The sequence below is a fragment of the Miscanthus floridulus genome, chromosome 2 (assembly GCF_019320115.1).
Source record: "Miscanthus floridulus cultivar M001 chromosome 2, ASM1932011v1, whole genome shotgun sequence".
Taxonomy (NCBI): domain Eukaryota; kingdom Viridiplantae; phylum Streptophyta; class Magnoliopsida; order Poales; family Poaceae; genus Miscanthus; species Miscanthus floridulus.
The window spans coordinates 80,495,358-80,511,601 of record NC_089581.1 but is presented as its reverse complement, the minus strand read 5'-3'; the positions used below and the strand labels follow the sequence as shown (position 1 = coordinate 80,511,601).

Sequence of the window (16,244 nt, the reverse complement as noted above, 5' to 3'; positions counted from 1 at the left end):
CATTTCTTCATGTATGTGTAGATCCAAATCAATAAGGGTACCCACAAGTTTCCTTCAAAGAGTAGAGTTCTTGGGAGGATGGCATCCTAGAAGTGGATTGCTGAGAGGGCTATACCACTATTGAAGGATAATCCTGAGATGGGTCCCAAAGCTATGAAGGAAGAGTTAGAGAAGAAGTACAACATAAAGATTCCATATCAGACTGTATTTTATGGGAGACAAAGGGCTGCAGATAAATTATTTGGTAGTGGGATGATTGTTTTGATTATTTGTTTAGATTCAAGGCTGAGATTGAGCTTAGGTCTCCTAGTAGTGTAGTTGAGATAGATACAGTTACTGTGGAAGGCAAGGTACACTTCAGTAGATTTTTTTGTGCCTTCAAAGCAAGTATAGATGGATTGAGAGATGGCTGCAGACCCTATATTAGTGTAGATTCAACTGCTCTTAATGGTGAGTGGAATGGCCACATGCCTACAGCCAATGCAATAGATGGCCACAATTGGTTGTACCCAATTGCTTTTGGCTTCTTTGATTCAGAGACCAAGGATAATTGGACTTGGTTCATGGAACAGTTAGGGAAAGCTTTAGGGCCAATGAACCACTTGGTTATATGCACTGATGCCTGCAAAGGGCTAGAAGCGGCTGTGAAAAAGGTTTTCCCTAGAGCAGAGCAGAGAGAGTGTTTCAGGCATCTCATGGAAAATATGAAGAAAAGGTTTACAGGAAATGCCTATGCCAAGTACATGTGGCCAGTAGCAAGGGCATGCATAGTAGAGAAGTTCAATAAATTGATGGACAAAGTTATTGAAGCCTATCCAGGAGTTGTTCCATGGTTGAAGGAACATCACAGTTTACTGTGGGCCAGGAGTGGATTCAAGGAAGAGATCAAGTGTGACTTCATAAATAACAATTTGGCTGAATCTTGGAATGCATGGATCCAAGCACACAAAGATCTACCATTAGACATTCTAGCTGATGCTATCAGGCACAAGACAATGGTACTTTTTGAGAAGAGAAGGAAGATATCCAAGGCCCTAAAAGGATTCATACTACCAGCAATAATTCATCAGCTAAATGCAGCCTCAAAGGGACTGAACCATCTGAAGGCAACTAAGGGTGGACCCAACCAAGCAGAGGTGATAGTCATGTACAATGATGAAGTTGTCAAGAGGCATGTTGTCTACCTGGACCAACATGAGTGTACATGTAGAGAGTGGCAAGTGAGTGGCAAGCCCTATCCCCATGCACTAGCAGTCATAACAGTTGAAAGGCAGCCAAATATGGAGCAATATGTGGATGTGGCCTACTCAGTGCACAAGTTCCAAGTAGCATATGCAAGAATGATTCCTGTCATCACTGATAAGAGCTAGTGGCCGATAGTTGAGAAGGGATTCAAGCTTCTTCCACCAATTGGGAAGAAAAGAGGACTTGTGAGGCAAAGGAAGAAGAGGGTTAAGGGATGCCTAGAGAGAAGTGGCAAAGCCACAAGGCAGGTTACTTGCAAGGGCTATGGTGAATTAGGCCATAGAAGGACCAGTTGGAGGTGCCCACTAAGTGGCACCAAAAAAAGGTAACTTACTAACCTACCTTTGCTGAAATCCTTTCACCATTGTTAACTAACCTAATGAAATTGCAGGAAGAGGACAAGAAAGACAAAGACCAAAAAGGGGCCAAAGAAGGGTGCTGACAAGGAGTATGAACCTGCTCCAGCTAGTGAAACTGCAACAGCACCACCTGAGCCTTCACCAGCTCCACCAGTAGTAGCAGCACCATCACCAAGGACTCTAAGAACAAGGGCAGCAGTAGCAAGGGAAAGAGAGGCAGAGGAAGCAGCAGAAGCAAGGTAAAATCTAAACCTAAATTGTGACTCAAGAACTTGCCATCTCGACAACAGCTCACTAAACCACTTTCAAATGCAGGAGGTTGAACTTGGAAGCTCCACAACCCCTTGAAATGATCATTCTATAGGCTAAATCTCTGCCAAACCCTACACTAGCCAAGAAGATGACCCCTAGGAGGAAGCAGCTAGCCACAAAGGTGAAACTGATGAAGCAATGAATCCTTGTGATCCATATTTTGGGAACTTTGTTATGTCATTGAAAGGTGCATGAACAACTTGTTATGGTATTGTAAGTTGAATGGACAACGTGTAATGTATTGCCTTATAGGCCTGAACAACTTGTGATGACTTTGCTAGGGTTGTGTCATGTATGTAGACTAAACTTGCTATGTATGCAGACTGAACTTGCTATGGTTGTCAAGAGCATATCAGTGGTCTTGCAGTGATGATTTTTGGATATCATGTACAAGTGGAATAATAGAAACAATATTCCATTAACCATTCAACATTTTCACACATATATGCCCACTGATTGGTCAGACTCATACTGAAACATAGAGCTCATTACTCAACTAAGATACAGCTTGAAGTAGTTCAACTAACAAACAAGGGAACTAAAAACTAGTGAAACTAACAGAGAACTACTACATCACATACATAGCTCCAACCACTACACCAGCACCCATGACCACTACACCAGCACCCATGACCAAGCTCAAAGCCTTCACTGCGCCAACCAAAGCATCCAGCTTCACCTCCATTGAGTTCTTCTGCACACGCACCAGTGCCCTTAAATTAGCTTCTTCCTCTACTGTGCCATGTTGTTCTAGATTCATCACAATCTTCCCCTGGTCCACCAATATGGCCAGGTACTCTCGCTACCACTCAAAAAACCTACAAGATCCTAGAACCTAAACACATGGAAACATATTATATGTGATAATCGATTCAAAACCCTAACAAATCAGAACCCAAAGAATGTGGCTTACCCCTTGCATGTTCCTAGGACATTTGAAGAAGACACGACCCTTGTTGCCTTTCTCATCTATCTGGGCCACGAGCTCAAGCACCCTTTTATAGCCCACACTCCTCGCACATGATGAGGGGGAGCCCTGTCTGCCTCCCGAGTGGGTACTCCTATATCCTATTCGGCAGCTACAGACGCCTATTGCGCATTGATGAGCTCGCTCGATGGGACATGGCGGCTAGGGTTGGGGAGGGCAATGGAGGGGTGGCAGTGACCAAGGATGGGGAGATGAAGGAAGAAGAAGAAGTGTGGAGAGCAGCGAGTGGACTGAGCAGATGGGAGGAGACAACACTTATTAAGCAATACACAGTAGGGGCAGAATGGTCTTTTGCCTTTAGTCTTCGAGCATCAACGGCCCGTTCCCAAGCTAGCTGGCTGATCTGGCATGCCACGTCAGCAAAAATGGCAAAATATTAGGTGAGTTACTATTTTCTAGGACATTTTTGTAGTTGCCACCACAAAGTTGGCAATCAGAGAGGCGACCTCCGTAAGAGTGGCAAATAATTAGATGTCCCTCACACGAGAGGCTACGTGGTATGCAAAAGAAATTCACGCAGTCTATTTTCGCGCGCCCCAACACATGGACCCCATGTTGGGTACCACCCTACTATCACGCTAGCACTATTTCATCCGACCATCATGCCCACAGAAATCCACATGGATCCTAGTCACCTGCCTCCGCCTGTGCACCAACATCTAATCTACTTTTGCAACATCCAAATAAAACACTTGCAACATACGTCTAAAACACTTGCAAAACACAAAAAAAACTTAAAAACACATGCGTACCCATTGCAAACATATACAAACATCAGGATGAAACACTTGCAATTGCAAACATACATGTGAAAAATACCTAAAACACTAGCATATGTATGCAACATCCCTATCTAGTTTTGCAACATCCAAATGAAACAATTACAATATATGTCTGAAATAGACAAAACATTTAGAAAATTGAAAGTGCGTCTAGCCCTTTAGTGATTTTTGGACGATTGAATGATAACGTGATTAAAGGTCTAACCTATGTGTTAAGTGTTGAGCAGAAAATGGGTTATCTCACAAGTACTTGATTAAAGCCAAAATGATATGTTGTTATATAAGCAATCTAGTTCAAACACAAGACAACAATGCAAAAGATATTCATACAAGGCTTACTCATTTGTGGGATTTATATAAATAATGTGAAAGCAAGCATGTTGATGTTTTTTATTAGTGAGACACGAGGGATTGCATATGGAATGGTCTAATATTCTAAAGCTTGCTGCATTAAAAGGCAATTATAATTGAACTTAATGGATGATTCAATACAAGGTGTGACTTGATGGCTTGAGATGGTGAAGATAGTAAGGAAAGGCTTTAAGGTACTAAGCAAGGGTGAAGGACAAGCGATGGCTTGGTGACTGAGGAACCTAGCTAAGGTGAAGAAGAAAATACTTGCATTTAGTCGAGGTACTAATCAAACTATAATGATCATATCGAAGCGTAGGATCAAATCTTGGATGAATTATTGCAGTGACTTGATATATTTGAAGTTAACTCACATTTGTTGTTTGGAATCAAGTCATTCTCAAGATGGCTTTGTTGTGAGGTTTAGATGGCGACTATAGGAGGGTGAATAGTTGTTTCTAAAACTTAATCGCGTTGGCTAACCAAAACACATGCAGAATTTAAACTATTGGTCTAGCCAAGACTACACCCCTCTATCTATGTTCTCTAGCACCTTGCAAAGATCCTAATTAAGCAACAAAGGTGCCGGGCTAACTAGAGCTCACCTAACCAATTCTAGAAGCAAGGTCACACAAACCTATGCCACTAGTACTTTAAGCAAAAAGAGAGCTCCTACACATGCTAGTAAGCAAAAGCACAAAGCCACCTAAGCTCACTAGCAATGCTCAATAATAAGGCAACTAATGCCAAATTAGAGAGCACAAATACTTAGCTACACAAACTAAGCAATGTGACTAACAAGGTTACACAAACCAAATTAGCCACGCAAGGGAGCACCAGGTGATCCGATCACCTAGACGATGATCCTACAATACAAACATGTAGAACGGGCAGTACATGATGTAAAGATATATGAACTCTAGAGAAAAAATAGCGTATGTAGCTTGACGATCAGTTAGTGACTTAGTGTGAAAATATATTTATGTTTAATATAAACCGCCTGAACAGTTAGTGTGTAGCTGAGTCTCCAACCCTAGCTAGCCCATAGTTCATAACGTCGAGTGCGGAGCCCATGCACGTGTAGGAGGAACAGGCGTGACCAACGAGCTGCTGCCGACCACCCATAACGCAGAGCGTGGAGCCCGTAGCACGTGTAAGGAGGAGCCAGAGATAGGGCCATCTCTAGAGGCATCCGAGCATCAACATGACTGTTTGAGGGTTAGAAAAATCATTTAGAGAGCAAATATGGAGAAAATAGTTTGGAGAAATATTATGGCGATATACGGAGACTGGATAATATTTAGAAGAATATTAAAACGTGACTTAACTTTAGATAGAATATCTGGTCAACAACATATGGCGTTATCTAGTCAGCGTTGATGGCGAGCACCTAGTGGGCGGTGAGTTGTTGGTGAAGACAACCTCAGAGGTGGTTTCGAGATCGGATCTACTATCACAGGGGCTGATGTAGCCAGCAATGAATCATCGTCGTGGACCGGCATGGATCTCCACGAGATTGACGACGAGAATGCATTGTTGATTTGAGGTCCATCTGGCTCGCCATGGATCAAGAGCACACCCCTACCTGGCACGCCAACTGTCGATAGAATATCGTCGATAGTCCTTCGAGGGGTATACCACGAAGGTAGATTGATCGGCAGAGGAGCATGAGATCAAGAACAAGAAGGCAATAGAGACACACGAGTTAGACTAGTTCAGGCCGTTAGTATGACGTAATACCCTACTCCTGTGGTCTATTGGTTTGTATTAGCTATCGTATGATATGCTGTGATTTTGGAGGGGGTCCCTGCCCACCTTATATAGTCTGGGAGGCAGGGTTACAAGTCGGTTAGATCTGAGAGATAACCGAAAAGTAATAACTGATTACAGGAATCTTGGGATCATACATATCCTAACAGATCTTGTAGTATCTTCTGGATATCTTCTCGGTGTCTTGCGTGAGGCGCCGAGTAGAGTCATGCCCCACAAGGCTTCGTCTTGTGGGCTAGGCCACCCCTAGGGGCGCAGCCCATGTGGCCTGTCATGGGTATCCGAGGTCATACACCCCACAACTAGTCCCCGAGCGCCTTGTACCCATTGTGCAATGCCATCTTGAGCTCGTCCGAGCAGGTGCGAATAACGCCGAGCAGTCAAACCCATGGTCCAACCACCATGATGAATTACCGAGCAGCGTGAACCATCGCCGAGCAACATGAACTATCGTCGAGCAGCGTGACCTATTATCGAGCAACATGAACTACCGCCGAGCAGCATGACCTATCGCCGAGCAGTGTGACCCAAGTTTGGCTTGCCATAAGGGTGTAAGGAGCTTAAGTTCAGAATTGAAAATTTCTTCATAGTGGACCAAGTGTGCCCACTTAGAGTCCGAACAAAGTAGTAGGAGTCAATCTTCTTCTATAGGCATGTAGTCTTCAAGAAAAAATCCCGCACACTCACCGCGAGGTGAAGTGTGTCCACTTAGTCCCCGAGCCTGATAGCAGATGATGTAGTCATGTGGTGTTAGGGTTAGAAACTAGAAGAATAGTAGAAAACCAGCCGAGCAGGCAGCTAGTCCCTGGGCGTGGCCCAAAAAGAGACAAAGCACATTCACCACAAGGTGAAGTGTGTCCACTTAGTCCTCGAGCCTAATAGTAGGTGATGCAGTCATGTGGTGCTAGGGTTAGAAATAGAAAAACAATCAAAGACCAGCGGAGCAGGTGGCCAGTCCCTGAGCTACAGGCGAAGTCATCAGAGAAATCAAACCATGGAGAAAAAACCAGAGTAACGGCTGTATAGCTTCGGTTACTGAGCCTCAATAAATGGCGATGTCCGAGCACCGAGGAGCAAGGAGTCCCCGGTGTCGCTAGCGATGAGTGAGCACCGAGGAGTCCCCAACGTAGGAGGCGATGTCCGAGCACCGAGGAGTCCTTGGTGAAGCTAGCGATGTCTGAGCACCGAGGAGTCCATGGCGAAGCTGGCGAGGTCCGAGCATCGAGGAGCAAGGGTCCCTAGCGCCGCTAGCGATGACCGAGCACCGATGAGTCCCCAGCGTAGGCGGCGATGTTCGAGCACTGAGGAGTCCCAAGCAAAGCTAGCGAGGTCCGAGCACCAAGGAGTCCCCGGCGTAGCTGGTGACGTCCGTATGGTGAAGTGTGCCCACTTACTCCTCAAGCACAAAGAAACCGAGCGCCGAGGAGTCCCTGGCGTAGCTGGCGATGAAGCACGAGCGATGAAGAGTCTAGTCAACTGGTCGGCGATGAAGTGAGCATTGAGTAGAAGCGACCGGTGAAAAGTCTGATCAACTGGTCAGCGATGGAGTCCATGAACCAAGCGGTCTGACCTATTGATTAGTGGAGAAGCCCAAGCACCAGGTGATCCGATCACCTAGACGATGATCCTACAATACAAACATGTAGAACAGGTAGTATATGATGTAAAGATATATGAACTCCGAAGAAAAAATAGCATATGTAGCTTGACGATCAGTTAGTGTGAAAATATATTTATGTTTAATATAAACCACCCGAACAGTTAGTGTGTAGCTGAGTCTCCAGCCCTAGCTAGCCCATAGTCCATAACATCGAGCGTGGAGCCCATATCACGTTTAGGGAGGAGCCAGAGATAGGGCTGTCTCTGGAGGCGTCTGAGCATCAACATGACTGTTCGAGGGTTCGAAAAATCATTTAGAGAGCAAATATGGAGAAAACAGTTCAAAGAAACATTATGGCGATATACGGAGACTGGAGAATATTTAGAAGAATATTAAAACATGACTTATCTTTAGATAGAATATCTGGTTGATGACGTATGGCGTTATCTGGTTAGCATTGATGGCGAGCACCTGGCGGGCGGTGAGTTGTTGGTGAAGACGACCTCGGAGGTGGTTTTGAGGTTGGATCTACTGTCATAGGGGCTGATGTAGCCAGCGACGAATCATCATCATGGACCGGCATGGATCTCCACGAGATTGACGATGAGAACGTGTTGTTGATTTGAGGTCCATCTGGCTCGCCATGGATCAAGAGCACACCCCTACCTAGCACGCCAACTATTGATAGAATATCATCGGTAGTCCTTCAAGGGGTATCCCACGAAGGTAGATTGATCGGTAGAGGAGCATGAGATCAAGAACAAGAAGGCAACAGAGACACATGAGTTAGACAGGTTCAAGTTGTTAGTATGACGTAATACCCTACTCCTATGGTCTGTTGGTTTGTATTAGCTATCATATGATATGCCATGATTTTGGAGGGGGTCCCTGCCTGCCTTATATAGTCCGGGAGGCAGGGTTACAAGTCGGTTAGATCTGAGAGATAACCAGAAAGTAATAATTGATTACAGGAATCTTGGGATTATACATATCCTAACAGATCTCATAGTATCTTTTGGATATCTTCCTAGTGTCTTGCAGGAGGCGCCGAGCAGAGTCGTGCCCCATAAAGCTTCGTTTTGTGGGTTGGGCCACCCCTAGGGGCGCAACCCATGTGGCCTGTTGTGGGTATCCGGGGTCATACACCCCACAGCTACACAAACTAAGCAATGTGACTAACAAGGTTACACAAACCAAATTAGCCATGCAAGGGAGCTACTTGTATGCTACACAAGCAAGAAGGTAACTAGTGAGCTACACAAGCTTAACTAAATAAAAGAGCAACTACACAAGCACAATGTATATAAAAGTAATTACAATCTTGTGTAACAAGGATGCAAACCAACGGGAAGACCAAGGTTGACATGGTGATTTTTCTCCCAAGGTTCACGTGCTTGCCAATACGCTAGTCCCCATTGTGTCGACCACTCTTTTGGTGGTTCGGCGGCTAACTGGCATCACCTGTCCAGCCTGCACATCGGGCACCGCAAGAACCTACCTCGAAAGTGAGGGTAGCTCAATGACACGCTCAACTAGAGTTACTCTTCGTGGCTCCCGTGGGACGAGCACAATGCCCCTCACAAAGCTCTTCTCCAGAGCATGGCACAAGCTTCTTGCAGGCTTTGACGGAGACCACCACCAAGCCATCTAGGATGTGGCAACCTCCAAGAGTAACAAGCACCACTGGCTTGCAACTCGATCACCTAGTGCCACTCGATGCAACCTCACAATGCAATCGCACTAGAATCGCTCTCTCACACAATCAGATGATCACTATCAAGCATATGTGAGATGGAGGGCTCCTAAGCACTCACAAGCAAGGACACAAAGTCCCCTGAGGTGCTCAGCACTACTCATGGCTGAGACCACCTTCTATTTATAGCCCCATGGGCTAAACTAGCCGTTAACCCTTCACTGGGCGTTTTTTGGGTTAACCAGACGCGCCCGTCATATCGACCGGACACAGGACCTCAGCGTCCGGTCGCCCGATGCTTGCCACATGTCATCAACATCAAACACTGTTCACTCGATCTCAATGGTCAAGTGATGACCGAACGTAGCTACTCAAGTGACCAGATGCACCAACACTAGCGTTCAGTAGTTTCTAGTAAGCTTCCACTTGTGACCGGATACATCCGGTCGATCATGATTGGACATAGCATCAGCGTCCAGTCCTTCTCCAACTTCTCTGCGTCGCCTACATCACCGTACGTCAGCCTGGCCAGATGCACCATGCCAGCATCCAATCACTTTCAGCTCCAGCGTCTGATCGAAGACCGACGCTTGCGCGCTCACTGCTGCCACTGACCGGACATAGGACCCCAGCGTCCGATCACCATGTGGCCAGCATCCGGTCCACTCTGTGAGACCCTATCTTTTCTATATAGGGCGCCGGTGGCACCATTGGCTTGTCCACACTCTATGGGTGGACACTCCACCGGTGGAGTTCGAACCCTTGCCTTTGTTCCTTCGCCGAGTTGATCCATATCAACTCCAACTTCATCTCCTTTGTAGATGTGCCAACACCACCAAGTGCACACACCATGTGTATGTGTGTTAGCATTTTCACAAACCTTTTCCAAAGGATTGGCCACTCAACTTGCCATGCCACTCAATCCTAGCGACAATGCAAAGTTAGATCACTCGAGTGGCACTAGATGACCGATATGCAAACAAGTTTGCCCTTCTTGATAGTACGGCCATCTATCCTAAACCCAGTCATCAACTTCTCTACACACCTATGATTGGTGAAATGAAATGCCCTAGGTTATACCTTTGCCTTGCGCATTCCATTCCATCTCCTCCGATGTCGATGCAACACATGCACCAATATGATCAACAATAATATGATCCACTTCATATCATCACGTGATCATATTGTTTCATCGATCTTGACTTCACTTGCTTTTGACCGTTGCATTCATCCATCGACACCAAGTCTTGCTTAAGCTTTACCGCCACGCGGTCCATCGCTCCAAAGCCTTCGACTTGCCCTTCATGCTTGCAACCGGTCCATCAAGCCAAGTCTTGTCTTGATCTTCTCCACCTTGATCACATGACTCAATGTCATGTCTCATCTGCAATAAGCTCCTTCATCATCACATGTGTGAGCTTTGCAACATCTCTAAGCCATTTTCACCTTCGTGGCATATGTTGCTCACACACATGTACCTGTGGACCAATCACCTATGTATCTCACATAAACACAATTAGTCCACCTAGGTTGTCACTCAATTACCAAAACCACACAAGGACCTTTCAATCTCCCCCTTTTTGGTAATTGATGACAACTCTACAAAGATATGGAAATTAAGCTCTTTTGGATTCATGTTGCTTGCCCAAGCAATTTTACCATGTGAAAATGATTTTGGACAAGTACCACAAACCTGAGATGGTAGTATTAGCTCCCCCTACATATGTGCTAGAGTGTTTGGTTTGAAGTTCGCACATATGCATATATTAGAATTGTGGGAGAGTAATTACTACCAAATGATGCTAAGGTGTATAGAATAAACCTTTGAAGCATGATACCAATCGGAGTTGCACCTTTAAGTTCATCCTTAGCACCATGGTTAGCTAGATATCACTTAGAAATAAAATCACTAGATACCTCGTGAGATCAACATTAAAACCATGGTACTAGCATTACTTGAAAATCATACCAAGTGTCTAGCTATCATCCTATGCATGCTAGTTTTCATTTCATCAATCAAATTTGACAACTAGCATACATCATACAATCATGCATATTGAATTTAAGAACTTATGCAATGCAAGCAAGCACATGAATATGCACATATCAAATGCAATCAATCAAAGTTCATGAGCTTGCTCTCCCTACTTGTGTGCTTCTCTTGTCCAAGAATTTTGATCTATCTCTTTTCTTCAATGTTGCTCCCTCTTTGTCCATGTCCATATCCTACCTCTACTTCTTTGTTTCAATCTCTCCCAAAGCTTTCATATCTTATCTCTCCCCTTATACAATCTCAATCTTAAAGCTTTCATATCTTTGCACAATCTCTCCCCCTTTGTCATCAATTTCCATAAAAGGTGTGCTTCTTATTGATGCAAAGGTATGCATTTGGGGTAGATGGTTGAGGCTTGAATTTTGCATTTTTGATGGACATCACTTGATTGTTGGAATGATACCACTTGTAACTTGTACCACTTGTATCATGTGTAGGGCTTCTTGAGATACCACACATATGATCTTTGATCTTGATATTAATTTGTGGGACACCTCCCCCTATGTGATAGCATAGGTCATCCATTTGATACACTTAAGCTCTTGTAGGTGAGGGATTGTAACACCTCGGGTGTTTAAATACTAAAACCTGCCATGTCATCATATGCATTGCAAAGCATTTGGCATTTAGTGAAAATTTTGATATGCATACACTAAAACAAGTTTACCTTTATGTGGTATGTGTTGAATTGTATTGTTTGAATCAAGTTCAAAATTTGGTTTGGATTTGAATTTTCAAGAAAACCCTGATTTTCAGTATTTAAATCCTACCCTAAAAACTCATTTCAAAATCTAAGTATATTTTGGGGTTGAGCCTAAAAGCAAAAGTGTAGAGCTTGTCAAGTTATACAAAGTTTGTTTTTGGAGTTTTCAAAGTTGTTATGAAAAATTTGAAGTAATTTGAAAAGGTGAAACTCTTTAAATGTCCCCTATTTGAATTCAAATTTGTATTTCAAAATGTAGACCGAATTAGGGGGTGGTTATAAAAGCAAAGTTGTAGAACTTTGAATTTTGAGCAACTTTTATTTTTGGAGATTTTTTAGTTGTTATACAAATTTGGGAGTAATTTGGCTTTGAAAACGAATGGCAATTTTGTAAATACGTGGAACGGTACCATGGCGACCGCCCCACTGCCGGCGTGCTTCTCCTGGCTTCCAGTCACGCCTATGGCCGCCCTTGGCTTCGCGCTGGCGCTGAGCAGGACATGATGTGTCTTCCTCTTGCTTCCTTGGTCGCTCTATAAAGCCCTGGTGCCATCGTCGTTCTTCCTTTCCCTTGCTCTGTTTTTTCCCGTCGCCTCAGCTCAACTCTGGCGAGCCCGCACCGTTGCCGTAGTGCTCCACCGTCGTAGCTAAGCTAGTTCTAGCTCCGTCTCCTTCTTGCGCATCCATCCAGCTAGCTTGGGTCGCCTAATTCCACCGGGAACCCACTGTGCGCACGTTTCTTCCTCACGGCCGGTAGCGTCACCAGTGATCCTGCTTCATTGTGGCCAGAGCTTTGTGGTGAGTCTCTGATCTTGTGGAGTCATGATTCAGCTTCGCCATGATGCCATGGTGCTTTGTGCTCGGTTGAGTGACCGTTTTGTGCACCACAGTCATGTAACATCCTTGATGTTATAAAGTACTTAAAAGGTGATCATGTCATCATTATGCATAATCATCATGTATCAACTCATGAATGCATTTCATGTTTAATTTATAGCATGTAAATGTTGTTATGAAGTGTGTTATATGTTACATGAAATAATAGTGATTAAGAAACTTTGTGAATTTTAATGTGGGAATCTATTAAACAATTCAAATTCTTCCTTAATAAAAGTTTAATAATTTTTGTTGCAATGCTTGGTGTGAACCTTGTTTTATGATGATATGTGTTGCCTTATATAGTTTGGATCAAGTTCAAAGTTTTGTTTGGATTTGAGTTTCCGAAAACCCTAATTTCAGCATTTAAGTTTGCCCAGGAAAACTCATTTCAAAATCTAAGCACATTTTGGGGTTGAGCCTTAAAGCAAAAGTGTAGAGCTTGTCAAGTTAGACAAAGTTTGTTTTTGGAGTTTTCAAAGTTGTTTAGAAAAATTTGAAGTAATTTGAAAAGGCGAAATGTACTTAAAGTGTCCCATTTTGAATTCAAATTTGCATTTTAAAATGTAGACCGAATTAGGGGGTGGTTATAAAAGCAAAGTTGTAGAACTTTGAATTTGGAACAACTTTTATTTTTTGGATATTTTTGAGTTACCATAGAAAATTTGGAGTAAATTGGGAAATTAAGCGAGTGGCAATTCTGTAATTTCGGTGAATAGTAACCGTGGAAGCCACCTCACCGTCGGTGATCTTCGATCGTCTTCCAGTCGTCGCCGTGGCTACCTTTGGCTCCATGCTGGCTTGGAGAAGCTGCTATGTGTCATCTTCGTGTCCGTGGTCGAGCTTTAAAGCCAAACGCCAACGCCGTCTCTCTATTTTTCTCTCTCAGCTCAGAACTCGCCGCCGGCCGAGCTTTCTTTGCTGGTGAAATTCATCGCCGATGATCAACCATCACCCAATAGCTCGCTCACCCAGCTTCACTTGCTCCTTGCGATGCTCCCTCACCCTTATATGCTACTACTTCCGGCTAAATTGCCCGAGCGTTTGATTTTTGTCGTGGCCAAGCTGCCATGGCCGCCGAGCTCCACCTCTCCGTGGCCAGAGCGCTCAGGTGCCTATCTCCTCCTCCCGAGTTTGGTTCTGAGCTCTCCATGATACCATGTTGCTCGTTAACTTATTTGTTTTACCTCTATCGCTCAGAGCACGTTGGAACGACACCGCCGCCGTTCACGCCGCAGTCATCCGTCATGGCCACCGAGCTCACCTCCGCCGTGGCCGGCCTACTCCAGCTGCTCTCACTCATTTCTCTCTCTTGTTTTGCGCTTACATCTATGCCGTGATGCTCACAAGCAAACTGGTTGCTCGTCTTGTCCACAGGACACGTCGAAACGCAGCCTGTCGCCATGTCCGCCGCTGTAGATCACCGGTGCACGTGGGCATCCCTTCACCGGCCATCTCCGGCAACAATTCGTCCACACATGGGTGTGCACAGGTCCTTGCTTGCTCCAGCACCTCTCCTTCGCCGCCTGTGAGCATCATTCAACCAGAAATCGAGCTTCTCCGGCATCCTCTGTTCTTCAAATCGCGACCAGGGACTTTGGCTTCGAATTCGAGAATTGTGAGGGGCTTTTCTGTGAACCGCAGACTCATGTGAATAGTGCCTTTTGGACCTGTTTGCTTTGAAATCGGCTGGAACTTTGAAAATTCATAGTAATTCATAGGAAATTCGTAAAATAGCAAATGAGGACTTTTTGGAATCCTTGTGAAATTGTCTATGCAGTAGATCTATAATATGGCATGTTTTAGTTTAAAGTTTTAGCTGCAAAAATAGATTTGTGCAGTAAGGTTGTAATGCTAGTTGAATTTGTTATTTTCCATAACTATAGATCTACGGCTCCAAATGAAGTGAAATTTTTGTGGCATGCTACTCATGTGATAGGTGATGTGTGGTAAAAATTTCATGAGTATTTGATGAAGTATGAGTGAGTTTTTGGTTTATCTCGCTCTCACATGATTTCTTGCAATAGCAAATTGTCTTTTTCATAGAGGCAGCTATACTTATGCAAATGGTATGAAATTTGTACAGTAGACTATTGAGAGGATATGTGAGCTACTGTAATTTTTGTAGAAGTTATTGTGCATTTTTGGTATATGTTCATAAATACACCTTGATGTCTAAATAAATTAAGAAATGCTTTAAGAAAATTTATTTAGAGGTGAGCACCATGCTTTCTGGTGTTCTTTAGTCATGTGTGAAATGTTGGTAAAGTTGGTTTTGCCCAATTATGTGTTTGCAACATAAGTTAATAATTATTTTCTTGCCGATGTGGTTTATGGACAGATTTAGGAACTTAGCAAAGTTCTTCATGATAATGTGCTTTGTTGTGAAACTTGTTTATACAAAAGTTGTAGATAATTCATGTATCTAGCTTCTGTTAAAATTTGGTGGTATTTGGCCTTGTGGTTTGTGAGTTATGCCTGTTTAAAGTTGGGTTTCAGAAATGGCTGCTCTCTGTCAATTGTGGGCCAGTTTCTGTAAATGGGTATATTTGATTTAGTTAACTTGAGAATCATGCTAAGATGATTAAAGATGAGTTGTAGAAAATTTCATAAGCTTTCCAGAATGTCTTGTTGCATGGCTATTGGATTTGTATAACTCTAGTTATGATCCTAACATGAACCTGTTGTTTCTAGTCCAGAAATAGACATATGCTAGTTATGGTTGTTTTCTCCATGTGTTGCTAAGTGTGGCTTATGCCCTTGTTGATGGTCAAGTTATGATACTTGTAACCTTGTTAAACTTGTGTCATGCTTGATGTGCTTGCTCTCTATAGTTAGTTGTGTGATGTTAGTTAAATAGTAAACCTTGATGACTTAGGTTTTGTTTGAAATTTTGATTGAGTGATGACCTTAGGTCATTAGCATAAGATGATTCTTGGTACTTAAAGTAAGAAGTTGGGTTTATAAAAAAGGTTTAGTTAGTTTTGACTTGTAACTGTACCATGAAGAAAAGTTGTATTCAAGTTAGTTAATCTTTTATGCTTTCACCAATGCACCTCCATGCATCATGTCATACAATACATCATGCTAAAGCATGCATTATTTATTTACGTGTAGTGCATACGTGAGTGAGAAGGTTCGCGTTGACCAATCTTTGGATGAGTGTCATCATTCAATGGTGCTCGTGTTGATCAAGTGTTGGAGAAGGTTCATCCATCAATGGTGATGCTGTCAAGTCTAACTCCATAATCTCTCTGTGGAACTAACCTTTTCTGCCGACCAAGGCAAGCCCCGGATGCATACAACCCTACCTTGTGTTTTACAAAATTGATTTCGCTTTTGCTTATTCTATACTACATTAAGTGATTAGGAGTCATGTGGAAACCTAATTGGTGCATTACCAACCTTATTTTGTTCCATATCTACCTTGTTACCAGATTTATTTCATAAATGACTAGTTATGCTTAGTCATGCTTAGCCGGGTGATTACCTGTCACCTGAGAATTTTAAAT

The 16,244-nt window shown here is 43.5% G+C and overlaps 1 pseudogene; it reads left to right on the top strand.

The window, feature by feature from the left end:
- Positions 1-467: 467 nt before the first annotated feature.
- Positions 468-1,847, top strand: LOC136536751 (uncharacterized; annotated as a pseudogene).
- Positions 1,848-16,244: the final 14,397 nt, after the last annotated feature.